Below are 24,549 nucleotides of genomic sequence, written 5' to 3'. Positions count from 1 at the left end.
CGATTAGAATCGTCCGGATCAGTGTCAAAGCTTGCATCAACGTAACCATTTACGATGAGCTCTTTGTCACCTCCATATACGAGAAACATATCCTTAGTCCTTTTCAGGTATTTCAGGATGTTCTTGACCGCCACTCCTGGATTACTTTGGTACCTCCCTCCTAGACTTATAGCAAGGCACACATCAGGTCTGGCACACAGCATTGCATACATGATAGAGCCTATGGCTGAATCATAGGGAACATCTTTCATTTTCTCTCTATCTTCTGCAGTGGTCGGGCATTGAGTCTTACTCAACTTCACACCTTGTAACACAGGCAAGAATCCTTTCTTTGCTTGATCCATTTTGAACTTCTTCAAAACTTTGTCAAGGTATGTGCTTTGTGAAAGTCCAATTAAGCGTCTTGATCTATCTCTATAGATCTTTATGCCCAATATGTAAGCAGCTTCACCGAGGTCTTCCATGGAAAAACTTTTATTCAAGTATCCCTTTATGATATCCAGAAATTCTATATCATTTCCGATTAGCAATATGTCATCCACATATAATATCAGAAATGCTACAGAGCTCCCACTCACTTTCTTGTAAATACAGGCTTCTCCAAAAGTCTGTATAAAACCAAATGCTTTGATCACACCATCAAAGCGTTTATTCCAACTCCGAGATGCTTGCACCAGTCCATAAATGGATCACCGGAGCTTGCACACTTTGTTAGCTCCCTTTGGATCGACAAAACCTTCCGGCTGCATCATATACAACTCTTCTTCCAGAAATCCATTCAGGAATGTAGTTTTGACATCCATCTGCCAAATTTCATAATCATAAAATGCGGCAATTGCTAACATGATTCGGACAGACTTAAGCATCGCTACGGGTGAGAAGGTCTCATCGTAGTCAATCCCTTGAACTTGTCGAAAACCTTTTGCGACAAGTCGAGCTTTGTAGACAGTAACATTACCGTCAGAGTCAGTCTTCTTCTTGAAGATCCATTTATTCTCAATTGCTTGCCGATCATTGGGCAAGTCAACCAAAGTCCACAATTTGTTCTCATACATGGATCCCATCTCAGATTTCATGGCTTCAAGCCATTTTGCGGAATCTGGGCTCACCATCGCTTCTTCATAGTTCGTAGGTTCATCATGATCTAGTAGCATGACTTCTAGAATAGGATTACCGTACCACTCTGGTGCGGATCTTACTCTGGTTGATCTACGAGGTTTAGTAGTAACTTGTTCTGAAGTTTCATGATCATCATCATTAGCTTCCTCACTAATTGGTGTAGGTGTCACAGAAACCGGTTTCTGTGATGTACTACTTTCCAATAAGGGAGCAGGTACAGTTACCTCATCAAGTTCTACTTTCCTCCCACTCACTTCTTTCGAGAGAAACTCCTTCTCTAGAAAGGATCCATTCTTAGCAACAAATGTCTTGCCTTCGAATCTGTGATAGAAGGTGTACCCAACAGTTTCCTTCGGGTATCCTATGAAGACACATTTCTCCGATTTGGGTTCGAGCTTATCAGGTTGAAGCTTTTTCACATAAGCATCGCAGCCCCAAACTTTCAGAAACGACAACTTTGGTTTCTTGCCAAACCATAGTTCATAAGGCGTCGTCTCAACGGATTTTAATGGTGCCCTATTTAACGTGAATGCGGCCGTCTCTAAAGCATAACCCCAAAATGATAGTGGTAAATCTGTAAGAGACATCATAGATCGCACTATATTAAGTAAAGTACGATTATGATGTTCGGACACACCATTACACTGTGGTGTTCCGGGTGGCGTGAGTTGCGAAACTATTCTGCATTGTTTCAAATGTAATCCAAACTCGTAACTCAAATATTCTCCTCCACGATCAGATCGTAGAAACTTTATTTTCTTGTTACGATGATTTTCAACTTCACTCTGAAATTCTTTGAACTTTTCAAATGTTTCAGACTTATGTTTCATTAAGTAGATATACCCATACCTGCTTACCCATATCTGCTTAAATCATCTGTGAAGGTGAGAAAATAACGATATCCGCCACGAGCTTCAACATTCATTGGACCACATACATCTGTATGTATGATTTTCAACAAATCTGTTGCTCTCTCCATAGTACCGGAGAACGGCGTTTTAGTCATCTTGCCCATGAGGCACGGTTCGCAAGTACCAAGTGATTCATAATCAAGTGGTTCCAAAAGTCCATCGGTATGGAGTTTCTTCATGCGCTTTACACCGATATGACCTAAACGGCAGTGCCACAAATAAGTTGCACTTTCATTATCAACTCTGCATCTTTTGGTTTCAACATTATGAATATGTGTATCACTACTATCGAGATTCATCAAAAATAGACCACTCTTCAAGGGTGCATGACCATAAAAAATATTACTCATATAAATAGAACAACCATTATTCTCTGATTTAAATGAATAATCATCTCGCATCAAACAAGATCCAGATATAATGTTCATGCTCAACGCTGGCACCAAATAACAATTATTTAGGTCTAATACTAATCCCGATGGTAGATATAGAGGTAGCATGCCGACCGCGATCACATCGACTTTGGAACCATTTCCCACGCGCATCGTCACCTCGTCCTTCGCCAGTGTTCGCTTAATCCGTAGTCCCTGTTTCGAGTTGCAAATATTAGCAACAGAACCAGTATCAAATACCCAGGTGCTATTGCGAGCTCTAGTAAGGTACACATCAATAACATGTATATCACATATACCTTTGTTCACCTTCCCATCCTTCTTATCCGCCAAATACTTGGGGCAGTTCCGCTTCCAGTGACCAGTCTGCTCGCAGTAGAAGCACTCTGTTTCAGGCTTAGGTCCAGACTTGGGTTTCTTCTCTTGAGCAGCAACTTGCTTGCTGTTCTTCTTGAAGTTCCCCTTCTTCTTCCCCTTGCCCTTTTTCTTGAAACTAGTGGTCTTGTTGACCATCAACACTTGATGCTCCTTCTTGATTTCTACCTCCGCAGCTTTTAGCATTGCGAAGAGCTCGAAGATTGTCTTATCCATCCCTTGCATATTATAGTTCATCACGAAGCTCTTGTAGCTAGGTGGAAGTGATTGGAGAATTCTGTCAATGACGCAATCATACGGAAGATTAACTCCCAGTTGAATTAAGTGATTATTATACCCAGACATTTTGAGTATATGCTCATTGACAGAACTGTTCTCCTCCATCTTGCAACTATAGAACTTATTGGAGACTTCATATCTCTCAATCCGGGCATTTGCTTGAAATATTAGCTTCAACTCCTGGAACATCTCATATGCTCCATGACGTTCAAAACATCGTTGAAGTCCCGATTCTAAGCCGTAAAGCATGGCACACTGAACTATCGAGTAGTCATCAACTTTGCTCTGCCAGACGTTCATAACATCTGGTGTTGCTCCAGCAGCAGGCCTGGCACCCAGCGGTGCTTCCAGGACGTAATTCTTCTGTGCAGCAATGAGGATAATCCTCAAGTTACGGACCCAGTCCGTATAATTGCTACCATCATCTTTCAACTTTGCTTTCTCAAGGAACGCATTAAAATTTAACGGAACAACAGCACGGGCCATCTATCTACAATCAAACATAAACAAGCAAGATACTATCAGGTACTAAGTTCATGATAAATTTAAGTTCAATTAATCATATTACTTAAGAACTTCCACTTAGAAAGACATCCCTCTAATCTTCTAAGTGATCACGTGATCCAAACCAACTAAACCATAACCGATCATCACGTGAAATGGAGTAGTTTTCAATGGTGAACATCACTATGTTGATCATATCTACTATATGATTCACGCTCGACCTTTCGGTCTCAGTGTTCTGAGGCCATATCTGCATATGCTAGGCTCGTCAAGTTTAACCTGAGTATTCTGCGTGTGCAAAACTGGCTTGCACCCGTTGTAGATGGACGTAGAGCTTATCACACCCGATCATCACGTGGTGTCTGGGCACGACGAACTTTGGCAATGGTGCATACTCAGGGAGAACACTTTTATCTTGAAATTTAGTGAGAGATCATCTTATAATGCTACCGTCAATCAAAGCAAGATAAGATGCATAAAAGATAAACATCACATGCAATCAATATAAGTGATATGATATGGCCATCATCTTGTGCTTGTGATCTCCATCTCCGAAGCATCGTCATGATCACCATCGTCACCGGCGCGACACCTTGATCTCCATCGTAGCATTGTTGTCGTCTCGCCAATCTTATGCTTCCACGACTATCGCTACCGCTTAGTGATAAAGTAAAGCATTACAGCGCGATTGCATTGCATACAATAAAGCGACAACCATATGGCTCCTGCCAGTTGCTGATAACTTGGTTACAAAACATGATCATCTCATACAATAAAATTTAGCATTATGTCTTGACCATATCACATCACAACATGCCCTGCAAAAACAAGTTAGACGTCCTCTACTTTGTTGTTGCAAGTTTTACGTGGCTGCTACAGGCTTGGCAAGAACCGTTCTTACCTACGCATCAAAACCACAAAGATAGTTTGTCAAGTTGGTGCTGTTTTAACCTTCGCAAGGACCGGGCGTAGCCACACTCGGTTCAACTAAAGTTGGAGAAACTGACACCCGCCAGCCACCTGTGTGCAAAGCACGTCAGTAGAACCAGTCTCGGTAAGCGTACGCGTAATGTCGGTCCAGGCCGCTTCATCCAACAATACCGCCGAACCAAAGTATGACATGCTGGTAAGCAGTATGACTTATATCTCAATACCTAGTTCAATCTCGTTACCGGCAAGTCTCTTTACTCGTTCCGTAATACATCATCTCGCAACTAACTCATTAGTTGCAATGCTTGCAAGGCTTAAGTGATGTGCATTACCGAGAGGGCCCAGAGATACCTCTCCGACGATCGGAGTGACAAATCCTAATCTCGAAATACGTCAACCCAACATGTACCTTTGGAGACACCTGTAGAGCACCTTTATAATCACCCAGTTACGTTGTGACGTTTGGTAGCACACAAAGTGTTCCTCCGGTAAACGGGAGTTGCATAATCTCATAGTCATAGGAACATGTATAAGTCATGAAGAAAGCAATAGCAACATACTAAACGATCGGGTGCTAAGCTAATGGAATGGGTCATGTCAATCACATCATTCTCCTAATGATGTGATCATGTTAATCAAATGACAACTCATGTCTATGGTTAGGAAACATAACCATCTTCGATTAACGAGCTAGTCCAGTAGAGGCATACTAGTGACACTTTGTTTGTCTATGTATTCACACAAGTATTATGTTTCCGGTTAATACAATTCTAGCATGAATAATAAACATTTATCATGATATAAGGAAATAAATAATAACTTTATTATTGCCTCTAGGGCATATTTCCTTCATTCACGAGTCATACACTTCTGGTATTTTGCCAGATAAAATTTCAACACTACAACTTCTTCGAAAGTGAGAAGTGAATGAAAGGTTATGCATTGGAGAAGTGGGAGTCGACCTTGAACTTTGTGTTCATGCCCATGGACACGATGTAGATCTTATCATTAAAGCTTCTCTTAAATTAATTATTCCTTTGGTATAAGTTCATCTTATATCTGGGATCTGGCCTTTTGCAATCGTGGTTCCGACCATGTTCTCCTTTAAATACCATTTCGTGTGCAAGTTTAAGCGCTTGTCTTCTGTAGAGCAATACCCCAGTCCAACCTCTACTCTGATTTGTCATCAAGTGTTACCCCCTATGGTATCTCGAGATTATCACGGAACTGCATAACTTCTTATGAGTTCTTCTTCAAATATTATTTGACTTTCGCTGCATCATCATTTGACTTGATGTCATCGCCGACCAATTACATCTTCATGAAATCTCTTGACAAATGTGTCGTGGTCATCATCAACATCCTGAGCTCTTCCAAGATATATATCGAATTCTTGATGAGTAATGCCATCCTCGCCCCTCAATGGTTTGTGTTATCACCGACCACTTTATTGCCTTCCGTTCAACACAAACTTATTCGTGTTTTGTGTTATACCTTGAGGTCCTTGCTATCCAGCATTTGTTCTTCTTTACCTTGGAATATCACCACCTTTTATGTCAAGAATGTCCTGGTAATTTTACCACCTCTTGAGAATTCTTGATATAGTAATATATCTCGCCTTTTGTGTTCATTTCTTGGTCTCTGTGTTGTTTCTAACCGGAATACCTACAAATGGTCTATGATGTGTAAATTCTAAACTTCTAGCAACCCTATTGCTTTGAAGTTATTGGTCTACAGTTTCGTTCTAAGTCTATTGCTTATTGAATCATCATTCGAACATTGATCGTGCTACCTAGTCCAGATTCCTGGGTGCACCCTTCTATCATTGTTCAGTTGTGTATGTTTCCCTCGAGCATACATCATTATATCATTTGATCCGACAAATGATATTTCCTTATTCACATAATTGTGGAAATCAATCCTTTGGAAATCTCGATGATTTGTTGCTGAGCCTATCAGCCACCTCCTCATCCTCTCCTTGGTTTACTGATGAACTCTTGTTTCAGAGCTCACTTCCATAGTGCATTTCCCGAGAATCTTACAATGTCATCTCGACAATTTGTGTTGCACCTTTCTTCTCAGGCATCCTGAGTCTGAGTTATCCTGACACCAATCAAATCTGAATCTCGGTCAAATATGATGGTTGGAACATATTTCCAAGAGTTACAACAATGGTTATTATGTGACCCGGTAAGGTGATGTCGTGCCTAGCACACTTGGCCGAAGGCCCTATTGTTATAACTTCCTTTTTAGCAAGGTTATCCATGCTTCCATGAGGAAATTGTGAGACTTATTCTATAAGTTTTTCCTGATGGATCCTTTGTGTATCCAAGGTCTGACCTTAGCTTGAAGATCTTGTCAATGCTATCTCGAAACATGTATGTGGTACTCCGAACTTCAAAAGGAACATTTGAAGCACCTTGCTGCATTTTCTTCATCAATTATCCTAACACCGTTGTATGGGTAATATCATGAAAGTTCTCCCCCCCTTTCCTGAAGGGTTTTCTACATTTTATCCCGTCATGGATATCATGCCCTATTTGCCCTTGGGAAGGATATACCCCTGAAATATGTGTTTAAACACATTTTCCTTTCCATTGTTCTGTTTAATCTGATAATCACATTTTCCTTTCCATTGTTTGGTTTAACCTTTCTTGTGATCTATATGATCCAAGCAAAAATATTCTCCTACTTATGTAAACACCTTGGTGTACGATTCTGTTAGCATGACCCTGTTACTATTGTTGATGACATTCCAGTAGCCACCGATGGACGAGAACTTTGCCTATTGGTCCGCCTCGTCCAACAAGCGGGAAAATGGTTCTCTTCGTCCCTCGCCCTTGGTACCAACGTTGTTGCCAACATAACCGACAGGCTACCCTCTGACATGTCTTTCTATCATGACCGTGTAAGATGTCAACGGCCTTTCTACTTTTAACCCACATGGTGGGCCCATAACCCATAGTTCCATAGGATCGAAACCTGACTCTCCCGTACACCCTCTGTTTCCAAAGTTATTCCTCATGCTTGGCTTCGTAAGTAATTCACGAGCCACCTTCCGAGAGATCATAAATTCTGGTATCAGACACCATACTTATTCCCGTTGCTCTGAATCCCTTTCACCCTCTGTTACAGGCAACGGACGGCTGCCTACCCGCTTGGAGCTTCTTGTTGCCCATCCTTACCTTGCTATCGATAACTTTCTTGAATTTCAACTCGAGAGATGCCTCTATGCCATGTTCACTGAGATAGCCCCTAGGTACCTAACGTATGTTGAGCTCCGTCCTTCCCGAGTTTTCCCCCTTAGCTTTCCATAAGTACGATGGAGATCCTGAAGGAGGAATGACGACTTCACCATGATGACCTGAAGCAGAGGAAGGAAGACATCAACATAATGGATCGACCTCTTCGAGAAGAACAACCATGATCGAGAAGACCCATTAGAATTTCGTAACCAAACCTTTTCCCTTACTCCACCTCGTAAATCTCGGGACGAGATTTCTTGTAGTGGAGGAGAATTGTGACGCCCGGATAATTAAGCTACAGTAATACCATGCTAATGGTGACATGTCTTCATTTTTACTGTTGCTAGTCCCAGGTTGGTTATTACTGATTCAGATTTTAACTTTAAAATAAAGTCAAACAATAAGGGTTTTCAAATGTCAAAACTAAAATGTGAAAAATGTGAGAAATAATTCATAGATAATTACAGTGGTGAACCAATATTTTTACAAAGTGAATAAATGCCCTTAAATGAATAAAACAGGGGCTAAAAACCATTATTAAATGCTTTTAAATAATAAAAAAATACAAACCTATTTTATTATTGTACCAAACTAATTGTTGCTCTGGCCTGAATTGCAATAGTAATTAAGGTACAAGTTTCATATTTTATAACACTATTTTACTATTGAAAATTAAAATGAAAATAGAAATAAATAAAAATAAAGTAAACAGAAACTAACCTACTATGCACCGGCCTTGATGTGAACAGGCAAGGCCCAGCCCACCTGGAGCTCGTCCCCAACCTCTCTGTTCATCAGAGGCTGGGTGGACGCCGCGCCATCGTCCGTGGCCATGGATGGCCACGTGCCGAACATCCAGCCCCACCCTAGCGTCTATAAGGCCCTCCTCGACCCCGTACGCGAACCCTAGCCCCCCTCATCTCACCATCTTGCGCCGCCATCATCGTTTTTGTTCGTGCCCGAGCGGCTGCCCGCCATGGCCATCATCGTAGCTGCGGCCAGCACGCTCGCTGTCGCCTGAGAATATGTGCAGGAGGACGGACGTACTCCTCTACTTCGTCTAGACCACCAGATTGACGTTGTAGAACTCCAATGCCGCCGCCCGCTTCATCTTCTTCCTCGGATGCTGCCGGACATCCTCATCAAATTCGTCGCCGTCTGCCGCTCCTAACCTTCCACCGGCCTTTCTTGTGCCCCGCTGTCGGTGTCAAAACTGGTGGATCTCAGGTAGGGGGTCCCGAACTGTGCGTCTAGGGCGGATGGTAACAGGAGGCAGGGGACATGAAGTTTTACCCAGGTTCAGGCCCTCTCGATGGAGGTAAAACCCTACGTCCTGCTTGATTAATATTGATGATATGGGTATTACAAGAGTTGATCTACCATGAGATCAGAGAGGCTAAACCCTAGAAGCTAGCCTATGGTATGATTGTTGATGTGTATGTTGTCCTACGGACTAAAACCCTCCGATTTATATAGACACCGGATAGGGTTAGGGTTACATAGAGTCGGTTACAATGGTAGGATATCTGAACATCCGTATCGCCAAGCTTGCCTTCCACGCCAAGGAAAATCCCTTCCGGACATGGGACGGAGTCTTCAATCTTGTATCTTCATAGTCCAGGAGTCCGGCTGAAGGTATAATTCGGCTATCCGAACACCCCCCCCCTAATCCAGGACTCCCTCAGTAGCCCCTGAACCAGGCTTCAATGACGACGAGTCCGGCACGCAAATTGTCTTCGGCATTGCAAGGCGGGTTCCTCCTCCAAGTACTTCATAGAAGATTTTGAACACAAAGATAGTGTCCGGCTCTACAAAATAAGTTCCCACATATTGCCATAGAGAGAATAATAATATTAACACAAATCTAATCTGCTGACGTATTCCATGGTGCGACACGCCACGGCCAAGCCTTTATCCAAATCGTTTCATTATCCCACCTCAGCGCGTTATGCGAGGCGGTTTCCTTGGCACGTCTTGTCAAAGCAGAGATCGTGTCCCTTTATTCCGGGATTCTCATCAATACGGGCGTGGGTAACCCAACCGCGCCTTTGATTACGGCGCTCAGAGATATGCAAGTTTTACCAGGCTGGTGGGGACATGTAGTCGCTCCCACCCATATAAGGGGATAAGGATCCACCTTTTCACCCACGCCTTCTTCCTCCTTTGCCTATCCATTCTTGCGCACTCGAGCTCCAGTGCCCAAGTCCGCACTACCACCTCAACCTTCTCCAGTCATGTCCGGAGCGGGAGGCAAGTGGATGGTCTCCTCCGTCACGGAGGGACACATCAAAAAGCTGAGGAAGGCCGGATATCTGGCCAGCGACATCGCGCACCAGCTTCCAGAGAAGGGGCAGTTCATCCCCACTCCTAGGCCCCATGAGAGGGTGGTATTTCTCCCCCATTTCCTCCACGGACTGGGCTTCCCTCTGCATCCATTTGTCCGGGGGCTCATGTTCTACTACGGCCTGGATTTCCACAATCTGGCCCCGAACTTCGTCCTCAACATCTCGGCGTTTATCGTCGTGTGCGAGGCTTTCCTCCGCATCCGCCCTCATTTCGGCTTATGGCTAAAGACCTTCAACGTCAAGCCGAAGGTGGTGCGCGGCAGCCAGGTGGAGTGCGGCGGTGCCATGGTTGGCAAGATGGCCAACGTCCTGTGGCTCGAGGGCTCCTTTGTGGAGACCCTGAAGGGGTGGCAATCGGGGTGGTTTTACATCACCGAGCCGTGCGACCCTGAATGGGTCGCAGCCCCCGAGTTTCGGTCCGGACCCCCTACGCGGCTCACCTCCTGGAAGGAGACCGGCCTGTCGTGGGGCAAAAAAGGAGAGCTGACCGGACTCCAAACATGCGTCCAAACCCTGGTGAACAAGAAGCTCAAACTTGTCAACGTAGTCCAGGTTATGCTCATCCGCCTGATTCTCCCGTGTCAATGACGGGCCTTCAATCTGTGGGAGTTCGACCCGGCGCAGCATCAAACTCTAAACAGGCTCTTCGACATGACGTACGAAGATGCCTGGAGGATGCTTTTCAAGGGCGCCGAGGCTCCCGCATCCGCTCCCGAGGATCGCGGATTCAGTACTCAGCATCACGCTCATGCGGTAAGCTGCTTTTGTCCTTTTGCAGGGTATCAGTTTTTCATAGTTTGACTCTATGCGGGATCTGAGTTCCCTTATCTTTGATAGGATTGGGTGGTGACGTCCGGACAGATCAACTGTCCGGCTCCTCTGCCCGAAGGCCCAGCGGACGCTCGCTTGGCGAAGCTGCTGGTTTCGATGCCCTATGTGGTGCCGGAGAAGAAGGCCACAAAAAGGGCCACGGGGACTCGAAAGAGTGCCCGGCGCCAAGAGGTGTCGGATTCGTCATCCGACGGTCCCGAAGCGCCTTCCTCTCATGAAGACGAGGAGGAAGAAGAAGAGACCTCTCCCCCTCCAGCGGGAGGAGAGAAGAAAAGGAAGGTCGCCTCTCTGAGGAGGCCGGAGGGTCCAAGAAGGGGAAAACCCTTCCTCCGGACTGCTCCACCGACGCCGACGACAACGAAGAGGAGTAGCAGCCCAGGGCCAAGCCCCTGGCGAAATCGTAAGTGTCCGGATACCGGAGTAATTCATAGTATTTGTTTTTTGCATAGCTTTCCCTTATGTCGAATATGTTTATGCAGCCCACCCAAAGACCGGCTCGACGCATCGTCGAGCGGCTCACTGGACCCGTCGGAGGTGAACTCGCTTCCGATGGCTTCATCCCCCCGCCCTGCGGACGACACCGAAGTGTTGTCCCAACAGGTTCCAAACCGGGAGGAGGTGGTCCTGGAGGCGCCGCAAGGCGACCTCCCGGACTCGAGGAGTAAAGGGGATGAAACCCCCTAGGGCTCTAAGTCCGGCTTAAGGCCGGACACAGCTCCGGAATCTTCAAGGGTTCCAGAGTCCAGCGGGCGACCTCCTTCCAAGAGGAGCGAGCCTACCGTGCCGGTGACCTCCGTCCAACCAGAGGCGCCGGACAATATGTTGGAGGCGCTCCAATGTGCCTCCATCGACGAGGGGCACTGCACTATTATGAGTGCGGTGATCCAGAAGGTTCAGTCCGCCAAAAGCGGACTGACGGAAGCTTGTACAAGCCTTTTAACAGGCTTTGAGGTAAGTAAAGAATGTTCAAATAATGTTACCGCATAGACAGTAGCCCCTGATGCTCTGTTGGGCGTTCGGGAAGAAAAGCAGAATAGAGGATCAAAGAATTCGCAGGAGTCTAACAAAAGGAGTCAATATGCGTATGCAGGCTTCTCTGCTAGCGTCCGCCGCACTGACTGCGGAAGTGGACGTGCTGAAGCAGAGTCTCGAGAAGTCCGAGCAAGAGCTCGGGCGTGCCAAGAAGCAGCTCGAGGAGAAGGAAGGTAAGAAATACCCTGTTTGAATATGTATATAAAAAAGGTGCAATTGCAAAAAATGACAGGATTGACATGGCTATTGTAGGGGCCACGTCTGAGGTGGCGACCCTTAAGCAAGCGCTGCTCGAGGCCGAGAAGAGTGCGGCCATGGAGCACACCGAGCGGGAGAGGTATGAGGCTGAGGTTGGCAAGGTGCGGCAAGAGCTCCAGGTTCTCATGAAGAAACATGAAAGTTTAAAGCTTGACTCGAAGATGCGAGCATCCGAGCTCGCGGCAGCTATGGAAAATGCCAAGTCTGCCAAGGCCGAGTCCCAGAAGACCCTCCAGGAGTTGGATGAGTTGAAGAAGATTGCGGCGGGTAAGGCATTCTTTATGCAAAGCAAACACATAAACGTGAGTTACCTGTTACTTACCCAAATCCTGAGCTCTCCAGGAGCGTTCGCAGATCTTCCCCGGAGTGTATCTGATGCCGCCGCATTCTATCGAGCCGAGGAGGGCAGCTCGATGGAGAAGGTGTTCTGGTCTCAGTACGCTGAGGTCGGACACCCCGTGCCCCTGAGCGACCAGCTGAAGCAACTGGTCGAGCTCCACAAGGCGGCCGAACAGGCCATGAAGGGCCTCCTAGTTCGGCTGTGGCCTGGAGAGGCTCTGCCTGGGAGCTATTTCAGGCTGGTGCGGCGGCTGGTGGAGGCCTGTCCGAGGCTTGAAGACATCAAGAGCTCCGTCTTCATTGAAGGTTCCCGTAGGGCCCTTGCCCGTGCTAAGGTGCACTGGGGCAAGCTGGATGCGGAGAAGCTTGTGAAGGACGGGCCACCACCGGGGAAAGAGCATCGCAAGCCTGAGAATTATTATAAGGATGTTCTGAAGGGTGCCCGCCTTGTTGCGGATGAATGTACCAAGGATGTATTTTTGAGTAAAACCCGCTTGTGTTATCCTGTGCGCTGAAAACTTGTTCATATGCGCTAAGCAATGCTGCTTGAATTTAAAATATTACCTTCTGTGCGGCTGTTTATCAATACTGAGAGATGGCGAGTCGTCGGCTTCTGCCCCCGTGCCGCTAGTGCTGGGGTGTTCCGGGATAAACCTGGGCGCTCTTTTTCCCATATTTGGGTCCTTCGAGGGAGGCGCTCAGCCCAACGAACGAGGCAATCGGACTATAATGCGTGAACACTCTCACTTAGCCATAGAATTCTATAATTTTAAATTTCGGCAAAGCCCCTAGTATTCGGAAGACCGATTTCGGGGCGCTATCCACGCCTTGGCCGGACAGAGCCGACTCCTCGCCCGAAGTGGCATAAGTCTTTAGGGACTCGAAAAAACCTCTCGAACAGCGACCAGCTCTCGCTTCATCATGACAGTCAGTTTTAGCTTTCTCCACTGAGGTGCTCGGCCCAGCTCAACTGGGGCACAATCGCAGTGGTTCTCCTAGTGCTACCTTAGCCGATATAGCGGAACGTAAGGCACCAAAACATAGGAGCCGGGCAAACCCAACTATTGACCCAAGACATGATTCGGAGCCGATGCATATAATGCTATAAGTTCAGGGTGCCGCACTTGTTAAAGTGTTCGGACTTCTCACACCATGTTGAGGGGTACTGAAGCCCCTGGCATATTTTGGCCGTACCAAAGTGTACAGGTGCAACATGTCATTAAGGAACATATATATATATATATATATATATATATATATATATATATATATATATATATATATATATATATATATATATATATATATATATATTAAAAAAGGGTAATGCAAAAAATAGACAAAAGCTATGCATTGTTCATTAAAATAGCTGCGATCAAAGCAGAACGATACAAGTGATGCGATAAACGAAAAGTTGGACTATTTAACATGTCTGCTTCAGGGGCAAGCTGCGGGATAGTATGCGAAACAGGTATACTGCTCGTGATAGAGACCACCTGGGATTTCCGTAATGCGGCATGGCTTGTCTGCTTCCCTGGTCCTTGCATCGTTTGTGCGGCAATTGAACTGCCGAACAAGCCTTCCGAAGAGTAGAGTCCTGGAAGTAAGAGAAAAGTATAAAAAAATTGGGCAGCCCCTGGTGCGGTTTAAGCCGTGTTTTGGGCGTGCCGTGATGGTGCGCCTCCCCCTATGCCCATGGTATTTCTAGAGCGTAGTTATGTACGCGAAGTACTGGCGTCGCCTTTTTGCGAGGGTTGGGTTGGGGCCGCATTGCTACGCCTGCTCGGAACGTGCCAGGCGGTCTTGTTGTAGGTTACTCCGGGCGCGCTTGACTGTGTCCGGACGTTTAATGGCCGGACTGGAGAACTGCCTGGAGAGGCTGCTTTATACTTTCGCTGCAAGGGCCGCCATGTGCTCCTCCATTCGGAGGGAGCGTTCGGTGTTTCTATTGACCGTAATTACTCCTCGAGGGCCTGACATCTTGAGCTTAAGGTATGCATAGTGCGGGACCGCATTGAACTTGGCGAATGCGGTTCGCCCGAGCAGTGCATGGTAGCCACTACGAAACGGGACTATGTCGAAGATTAACTCCTCGCTTCGGAAATTATCCGGAGATCCGAAGACCACTTCAAGTGTGACTGAGCCTGTACAGCTGGCCTCTACACCTGGTATTACGCCTTTAAAGGTCGTTTTGGTGGGCTTAATCCTTGAGGGATCTATGCCCATTTTCCGCACTGTATCCTGGTAAAGCAGGTTCGGGCTACTGCCGCCGTCCATAAGGACTCTAGTGAGATGAAATCCGTCAATAATTGGGTCGAGAACCAATGCGGCGAATCCGCCATGATGGATGCTAGTGGGATGGTCTCTTCGATCAAAGGTGATCGGGCAGGAGGACCATGGGTTGAACTTTGGGGCGACTAGCTCTACCGCGTATACGTCCCTTAACGCGCGCTTCCGCTCCCTCTTGGGGACGTGGGTGGCGTATATCATGTTCATCGTCCGCACTTGTGGGGGAAAACCCTTCTGTCCATTGTTGTTCGGCGGCCGGGGCTCCTCGTCGTCATCGCTATGCAGCCGCTTGTCCTCATTGTCGGTGCTTAATCTGCCTGCCTGCTTGAACACCCAACAGTCCCTGTTGGTGTGATTGGCCGGCTTTTCGGGGGTGCCATGTATTTGGCACAAGCGGTCGAGTATTCGGTCCAAGCTGGACGGGCCCCTAGGATTCCTTTTGAATGACTTTTTCCGCTGGCCGGATTTAGAGCCTCTGAATCCGGCATTAACTGTCGTATCCTTAGCATTGTCGCTGTTCATGCGGCGCTTCTGCTGGATGCGATGCGACCTGCCACTAATGTCCCTGGTGTCCGAACGACCAGGGTTCTTGGTCATATTGTTGCTACGAGCAAGCCAACTGTCTTCTCCCATGCAAAAGCGGGTCATGAGTGCCGTGAGTGCTGCCATAGATTTCGGCTTCTCCTGTCCTAGGTGCCGGGCAAGCCATTCGTCATGGATATTATGCTTGAAGGCTGCTAAGGCCTCTGCGTCCGGATAGTCGAGTATTTGATTTTCTTTGTTAGGAACCGTGTCCAGAATTGCCTGGCCAATTCGTCTGGCTACTGAATTACGTGGCTTAGGTCGTCAGCGTCTGGGGGTCGCACATAAGTGCCCTGGAAATTGTCGAGGAATGCGGCTTCCAGGTCCTCCCAACAGCTGATTGACCCTGTTGGCAGGTTGTTAAGCCATTGCCGGGCTGGTCCTTTAAGCTTGAGTGGGAGGTATTTGATGGCGTGGAAATTATCGCCGCGGGCCATGTGGATATGAAGGAGATAATCCTCGATCCATACCACGGGATCTGTTGAGCCATCATATGATTCGATGTTTACGGGTTTGAAACCCTCGGGGATTTGATGATCCATTATTTCGTCTGTGAAGCACAATGGGTGTGCGGCGCCTCTATACTGGGCGACATCATGAAGTAGCTCCAATGAGCTTTGTCTACTGTGTTCGACGCTGCCGAATTTGTGGCCGGCGTGACGGTTATCGTCTCGAGCCGTGGGGCGCCTACGTGATCCGTAGATCGATCTTATTTGCCTTGCCTTGTCCTCCAACATGTCTCGTAAGTCCGGCCATATTCCCGTGCCTTGGTACGGGGTGCGGCTTGGGTGAAGGGCCATGAGGCCTCTCTGTCGCGGCCACGAGGTGGCCTGTCGGCCGCGTCGAGTGCTTCCTCCTCTAATCGGGGTAGCAACCTGCGCTTCGGGTAGCACTTGGAGGGGCGTTCGGGTTTATGCTCTTCGGCCGCAAGGACTTCAGTCCATCTATCGACAAGCCGATCTTGATCAGCTTTAAGCTGTTGCTGTTTTTTCTTGAGGCTTCTTGCCGTGGCCATAAGCCTGCGTTGAAAACGCTCTTGTTCGATGGGATCCTCTGGCACGGCGAATTCGTCGTCGTCGAGGCTTGCCTTGTCTTCGGAGGGAGGCATACAATTATCGTCCTCGACCTCTCTATCGGCCGCTCTCTCATGAGGGCTGGTTTCTCCATCCTCCTGTGCTAAATCTTGCTCGGGGGGATGCTCTTCGGCGCTTTCCGGGGTATTATTATCTCCCGTGCTGGAATCGTCGTTTTTGTGTTGGCGGGATTTTGAGCAGCGCCGCTGACGCCGACGCTTTTGCTGTTTCTTGGAGGGGTCATCCTCCGCTGTTCCATTGCCCTCTCCCTCTTTTGGGGTGTCCACCATGTATATGTCATATGACGATGTGGCTTTCCAGGGCCTAGTAGGCGCTGGTTCTTCATCATCTCCTTCATCGGCGTCCATACCGTCGATGTCTTCGGAGTCGAAGTCGAACATGTCGGTTAAGTTGTCGACAGTGGCTACAAAGTGGGTGGTGGGTGGGTTTTGAATTTCTTCATCGTCCGTACCCCAACCTTGATGACCGTAGTCCGGCCAGGGCTCTCCTGACAACGAGAGAGACTTCAGTGATTTCAGGATATCGCCGAAAGGCGAGTGCTGAAAGACGTCCGCGGCCGTGAACTCCATGATCGGCGCCCAATCGGATTCGCTTGGCAGGGGCGCGGAGGGTTCGGAGTCCGGAGAAGAATCCGGCTCCATGGAGTCACGAGTCTTGCAGAGTACGGGGCTGGTGTTCGGCTCAGCCGCCGTTGGGATCGCAGCCCCCGAGGTGGCGTCCAACCGCCCATCCTCAATCGGCGCGGTCGGCTCCGAACTAGGGGTCGGAGCCGATGCGGGTGCGGCCTCCAGGGCACTGTTCGGCGGCAGAGCTAGATCATGCTCGTCGTGACAGTGCGGCGCGCTCGGCAGTGGTTCAAATCCGTCGAAGATCAAGTCCCAGCGGATGTCGGCCGTGTAGTTTAAACTTCCGAATCTGACCTGATGGCCAGGGGCGTAGCTTTCGACCTGCTCTAGATGGCCGAGTGAATCGGCCCGCAGTGCGAAGCCGCCAAAGACGAAGATCTGTCCGGGAAGGAAGGTCTCACCCTAGACTGCATCGCCATTGATGATCATAGAAGCCATCGGGCCTCACGGCGACGGCACAGAGGAACTCTCAATGAAAGCACCAATGTCGGTGTCAAAACCGGCGGATCTCGGGTAGGGGGTCCCGAACTGTGCGTCTAGGCCGGATGGTAACAGGAGGCAGGGGGCACGAAGTTTTACCCAGGTTCGGGCCCTCTCGATGGAGGTAAAACCCTACGTCCTGCTTGATTAATATTGATGATATGGGTATTACAAGAGTTGATCTACCACGAGATCAGAGAGGCTAAACCCTAGAAGCTAGCCTATGGTATGATTGTTGATGTGTATGTTGTCCTACGGACTAAAACCCTCCGGTTTATATAGACAGCGGATAGGGTTAGGGTTACATAGAGTCGGTTACAATGGTAGGAGATCTGAACATCCGTATCACCAAGCTTGCCTTCCACGCCAAGGAAAATCCCTTCCGGACACGGGATGGAGTCTTCAATCTTGTATCTTCATAGTCCAGGAGTCCGGCTGAAGGTATAATTCGGCTATCCGAACACCCCCTAATCCAGGACTCCCTCACCCGCGGTGAGCTCCTCGGCGATTCCCCCTAATTTCCCCGTCGATTCCATGATGTATCACCGCTCCCCGCAAGCGCCGAATCTCGTCGTCGCCATGGACGACGTGCCTCTCGTTGCCGAGCTCTCTGAGCCTCCCAGTGTCTTCCGTCGTGCCTGTAGTGACCTATAGCTGCTTCCTAGATGCTCCTTTTGCTCACCCTCGAGCTGCAACTGACCCGCCATAAACACCTTGCTCTGACCGCTGCTACTCTTGCCGCAGTTGTTGCTCTTTGCTATTGCCGCTGGTTGCCGCTGCTACCTACTCTCGCTGTAGCTGCTATTGCTGGCCATGGCCTTGACCATGGTCAAGAGCACCATGGGTGTTCTGTGTGTGTGTGACCGGCTGGGCAATTGCCATGGAGACCGGCCCTGATTAGATTAGGGACTAAGCCCTCTCTAGTACTAACCCACCCCATTTTGAGTCTATTACATGGGCCCCCACTAGGTAAATTGTTTACTAAAATAATTTGAACACATGTCCCACTGACATATGGGTCCCACTTCTAAATAGAACCAATTAGTTAAAATAGTTTAACACCAGTCCATGACATGCGGGCCCTTTGACCATGTTGACTAGTCAACGTAGACTGAGTCAACTGCTGACTGTGCACTGTTGACTTTTACCCTGGCCCATTGTCAGCCACACATTACACCCATGGGTACACTTCTCTATGTACCCATAGCATTTAGTATTTATTTGAATTTCAAATTAAATAAAATAATAATTTTAGAAAATGTTTAAAGCTTCGAAATTTAATGTAAAATAAATCGTAACTCCGATGAAAATACTTTGTACATGAAAGTTGCTCAGAACGACGAGACGAACTCAAATACATAGCTCGTTCGTCTGCCACGCATCCCTAGCATTGTGAACACGCAACTTTCCCTCTCCGATTCTTTTGTCCGAAAAAGCAAAACACCGGGGATATTTTCTCGGATGTTTCCCCCCTTCACCGGTGTCACCTCATACCGCGTTAGGGCACCCCTAACACCGCTACTTGTCATGTCATGCATCGTTATGCATCTGTTTGCATTGTATTCATTGTTTCTTCCCCCTCTTCTCTCCGGTAGACTACGGGGCTGACGCTGCTGCTGGTGCCTCGTCCGACTACGTTGTTGACGACCCTTACTTGCTAGAGCAACCAGGCAAGCCCCCCCTTGATCACCAGATATCGCCTACTCTACTCTTTATACTGCTTGCATTAGAGTAGTGTAGCATGTTACTGCTTTCCGTTAATCCTATCCTGATGCATAGCCTGTCCTTGCTACTACTGTTGTTACCTTTACCTGCAATCCTAATGCTTAGTATAGGATGCTAGTTTATCATCAGTGGCCATACATTCTTGTCCATCTGCCATGCTATACTATCGGGCCGTGATCACTCGGGAGTTGATCACGGGTATATACATATACATAATATATGATACTTGTGGTGACTAAAGACGGGTCGGCTCGTAGGAGTACCCGTGAGTGATTCACGGATTGGGTCCGAAAGGACGTTTGTCCCGACGGCCCTCTGAGTGGATCTTTGTGGCGAAGCGACAGGGCAGGTTGAGACCACCTAGGAGAGAGGTAGGCCTGGCCCTGGTCGGCTTTCGTGGTTATTTCAAAATAACACGTTTAACGAGATCTTGGTATTTGATCTGAGTCTGGCTACTGGCCTATACGCACTAACCATCTACACGGGGACAGTTATGGGCACTCGACGTCGTGGTATCAGCCGAAGCCTTCGTGATGTCAGCGACTGAGTGGCGCGCGCCGGGTTGGACTGGAACGCCTACTCTTGTATAAGGGAGGCTAGGTTTTCTCACCGGCCGCGTACGCAACGTGCAGGTGTGCAATGGGCAATGGGCCCAGACCCCTGCGCCATAGGATTTAGATCGGCGTGCTGACCTCACTATTGTGCCTAGGTAGGGCTGCGACGTGTTGATCTTCCGAGGCCGGGCATGACCCAGGAAAGTGTGTCCGGCCAAATGGGATCGAACGTGTTGGGTTATGTGGTGCACCCCTGCAGGGAAGTTAATCTATTCGAATAGTCGTGATCTTCGGTAACAAGATGACTTGGAGTTGTACCTTGACCTTATGACAACTAGAACCGGATACTTAATAAAACACACCCTTCCAAGTGCGAGATACAACCGGTGGTCGCTCTCTCACATGGCGACGAGGGGAGGATCATCGGTTAGGATTATGCTATGCGATGCTACTTGGTGAACTTACCATCTACTCTCTTCTCCTGCTGCAAGGTGGAGGTTACCAGAAGCGTAGTCTTCGACAGGACTAGTTATCCCCCTCTTATTCCGGCATTCTGCAGTTCAGTCAACATATGATACCCTTATTCCATTTGATACCAATGCTTACATATGTAGTGTAGCTCCTTGCTTGCGAGTACTTTGGATGAGTACTCGCGGTTGTTTTTCTCCCTCTTTTCCCCTTTCCTATATCCGATTGTTGCAACCAGTCGTTGGAGTCCAGGAGCCAGACGCCACCGTTGATGACGACTACTACTACTCGGGAGGTGCCTACTACTACGTGCAGCCCGCTGACGACGACCAGGAGGAGTTTAGGAGGATCCCAGGCAGGAGGCATGCGCCTCTTTCGATCTGTATTCCAGTTTGTGCTAGCCTTCTTTAGGCAAACTTGTTTAACTTATGTCTGTACTCAGATATTGTTGCTTTCGCTGACTCGTCTATGATCGAGCTCTTGTATTCGAGCCCTCGAGGCCCCTGGCTTGTAATATGATGCTTGTATGACTTATTTTATTTGTAGAGTTGTGTTGTGATATCTTCCCGTGAGTCCCTGATCTTGATCGTACACGTTTGTGTGTATGATTAGTGTACGGTCAAATCGCGGGCGTCACAATACAACAACCAAATTTTATAATACTAGTGATGGTTTTTCATTCAGACATGTATAAAATAATTGTTATTTTCTATATATCATAAATTTCCATATGACAATGTTTTGTAGCAAGGCATGTCATGTCATATTTTGGAGTAGTTTGAATATCAACTTCTTGATGCGTATATGGAATTATTGACCTATATTAGCTATACCTAGACACGTTCGAGCCTAGTGGTGGGAAGGGGCTGATCCCTTCCCACCGACCCAGGTTCAAGGCTTGGTACTTGCAATTTGGGTTTGTTGCACCAATTATACTGTAGGGGGTTCCCTTACAATCTTGCTATTAAAAAAATTGTGTGTATCTAGGTAAAATAAAATGTGAATGATACTTGGATATAAAACTATTAGGTAGTTTGTGAAGCAAATTTTTTTTGGATTTACCATCGTCTTGGCCCCCCCTATGTCTAAATCCTGGCTCCGCCCCTCTTACTATTGCTACATATAACAGTCATTACATAGTATGAGAATGGAAAGATATGATTCAAATGACTGATGGGTACCTTCTCACTTCTAAAATCCAGATATAGTTCACTTATGGAAGGAACATTAGCAAGTAGCTGACTTAACTCAAGGGTCTTCTGTGAACCGACGCCAATTTTAATAAGGCTCAGCTTTGAAAGTTGTGGCACAAAACCAAAATACATGGGATCTTCATAAGAGGACCAATTAGTATAGGTCACCCGTTGGAGTTTCGGTAGACATATCAGCTCAACTCTCTCAAATTTCCCATTGTCAACTTGGAGCTCAACAAGTTGGGCATGCTCTACTTGCAGCACAGAATGGATCCCCGAGTCGCAATGGCTTAAACCCAAATACTCCAAGAGCTTGCAAGTGCTGAGGATGTTGGGAATGTCCAGTTCACCAAAGCTCATATTGCGCAGCCACAGGCGCCTAAGGCCAGCAAATGCATCCGGACAAACAACAACAAAATCATTGAACTGCTTCCCATAGCGGAGGAGATCAGCAGAAGAGCATATCTTGTAAGGCTTCTCCGTTACAATCTCAAACTCGGTTGCCTCAACCTTGTTGGTTGCCATGGCGCAGGCCACAGATTTGCCAATGGTGAGAGAGTCCTGTTGCATCAAGAGAATCTGATTTTGAGTTTTCTGATGGTGATCGTCGGGCTCCTTGTGCTCAAGATGTTATCTATGACATGAGCCACAGCACTGTTGGTTCGGAACACGTCACTGAGGCTGAGGCTGGGAAGACGAGCTTTATCATGGTAAGCTGGGATGGAATCAAAACTTATGAAGAAGCGCGAGAACATGGCGGGGAGCTTCAACATTTGCTTGGATAGGACCTTATTGCATCGAGCGTGTCCACCCTCTCAAGAATGTTGACTAGAAGATCATTGGGCACCTTGCTAAGCCTGTCTCCGTCTCCGTCTCCGTTGCCAGCACTAGCTTCCTTGCGAGCTGCTTTCTGCATTGCATTTGGCTGGAACAACAAATTATCAGTATTTAATTTTGAGGATGAACATTACGTCAAGGACATGAAGGAAATATGCCCTAGAGGCAATAATAAAGCTATTATTTATTTCCTTATATCATGATAAATGTTTATTATTCATGCTAGAATTGTATTAACCGGAAACATAATGCATGTGTGAATACATAGACAAACGGAGTGTCACTAGTATGCCTCTACTTTACTAGCTCGTTGATCAAAGATGGTTATGTTTCCTAACCATAGACATGAGTTGTCATTTGATTAACGGGATCACATCATTAGGAGAATGATGTGATTGACTTGACCCATTCCGTTAGCATAGCACTTGATCGTTTAGTTTGTTGCTATTGCTTTCTTCATGACTTATACATGTTCCTATGACTATGAGATTATGCATCTCCCGTTTACCGGAGGAACACTTTGTGTGCCACCAAACATCACAACGTAACTGGGTGATTATAAAGGTGCTCTACAGGTGTCTCCGAAGGTACTTGTTGGGTTGGCGTATTTCGAGATTAGGATTTGTCACTCTGATTGTCGGAGAGGTATCTCTGGGCCCTCTCGGTAATGCACATCACTTAAGCCTTGCAAGCATTGCAACTAATGAGTTAGTTGCAGGATGATGTATTACGGAACGAGTAAAGAGACTTGCCGGTAACGAGATTGAACTAGGTATTGAGATACCGACGATCGAATCTCGGGCAAGTAACATACCGATGACAAAGGGAACAACGTATGTTGTTATGCGGTCTGACCGATAAAGATCTTCGTAGAATATGTGGGAGCCAATATGAGCATCCAGGTTCCGCTATTGATTATTGACCGGAGACGTGTCTCGGTCATGTCAACATTGTTCTCGAACCCGTGGGTCCGCACGCTTAAGGTTTCGATGACAGTTATATTATGAGTTTATGAGTTTTGATGTACCGAAGGAGTTCGGAGTCCCGGATGAGATCGGGGACATGACGAGGAGTCTCGAAATGGTCGAGACGTAAAGATCGATATATTGGACGACTATATTCGGACATCGGAAAGGTTCCGAGTGATTCGGGTATTTTTCGGAGTACCGGAGAGTTACGGGAATACGTATTGGGCCTTATTGGGCCATACGGGAAAGAAGGAAAAGGGCCTCAAGGGTGGCCGCACCCCTCCCCTTGGTCTGGTCCGAATTGGACTAGGGAAGGGGGGCGCCCCCTTCCTTCCTTCTCCTTTTCCCTTCCTCTTTTCCTATTCCATATGGGAGGTGGAATCCTATTAGGACTAGGGAGTCCTAGTAGGACTCCGCACTTGGCGCGCCCCCTCCTAGGGCCGGCCTCCTCCTCCCTTGCTCCTTTATATACGGGTGCAGGGGGGCACCCCAAAGACACAACAATTGATCCTTGAGATCTATTAGCCGTGTGCGGTGCCCTCCTCCACCATAATCCTCGATAATATTGTAGCGGTGCTTAGGCGAAGCCTTGCGACGGTAGAACATCAAGATCGTCACCTCGCCGTCGTGCTGACGGAACTCTTCCCCGACATTCTGCTGGATCGGAGTCCGGGGATCGTCATCGAGCTGAACGTGTGCTAGAACTCGGAGGTGTCGTAGTTTCGGTGCTTGATCGGTCGGGCCGTGAAGACGTACGACTACATCAACCGCGTTGTGCTAACGCTTCCGCTTCCGGTCTAAGAGGGTACGTAGACAACACTTTCCCCTCTCGTTGTTATGCATTACTATGATCTTGCGTGTGCGTAGGAAATTTTTGAAATTACTGCGTTTCCCAACAAGAGAAACATCAAGCACAAAATAAGAAAGGCTTACATTGCGTCTGCGACGACCGTTCTTGTTTTTCATGGCTGATCGCGTCAAAAATTGAATTGTCCTTACTGATGTTGGGACACGGCACTGATCGGATAAAAACTGGCCTTGCTGATGTCTGTGACAACGGCGGACGCCTGTGATCACCAGGCTCCTTATCCTCCTCTATCTACTCATTGGCCGGCGCAACAAAGCAGACTAATCATCCGTGAAATAGAAGAGGCCAACTTATTCGATCAATGA

General features: G+C 47.5%; 1 pseudogene; it reads right to left on the bottom strand.

Moving 5' to 3' along the window:
• Positions 1 to 24,342, bottom strand: part of LOC119314762 — a 33,280-nt pseudogene extending 8,938 nt beyond the window's left edge.
• Positions 24,343 to 24,549: the final 207 nt, after the last annotated feature.

Source organism: Triticum dicoccoides, chromosome 6A, assembly GCF_002162155.2.
Source record: "Triticum dicoccoides isolate Atlit2015 ecotype Zavitan chromosome 6A, WEW_v2.0, whole genome shotgun sequence".
NCBI lineage: Eukaryota > Viridiplantae > Streptophyta > Magnoliopsida > Poales > Poaceae > Triticum > Triticum dicoccoides.
The sequence above is the reverse complement of the archived record's forward strand: the minus strand, read 5'-3'. Positions and strand labels throughout refer to the sequence as shown.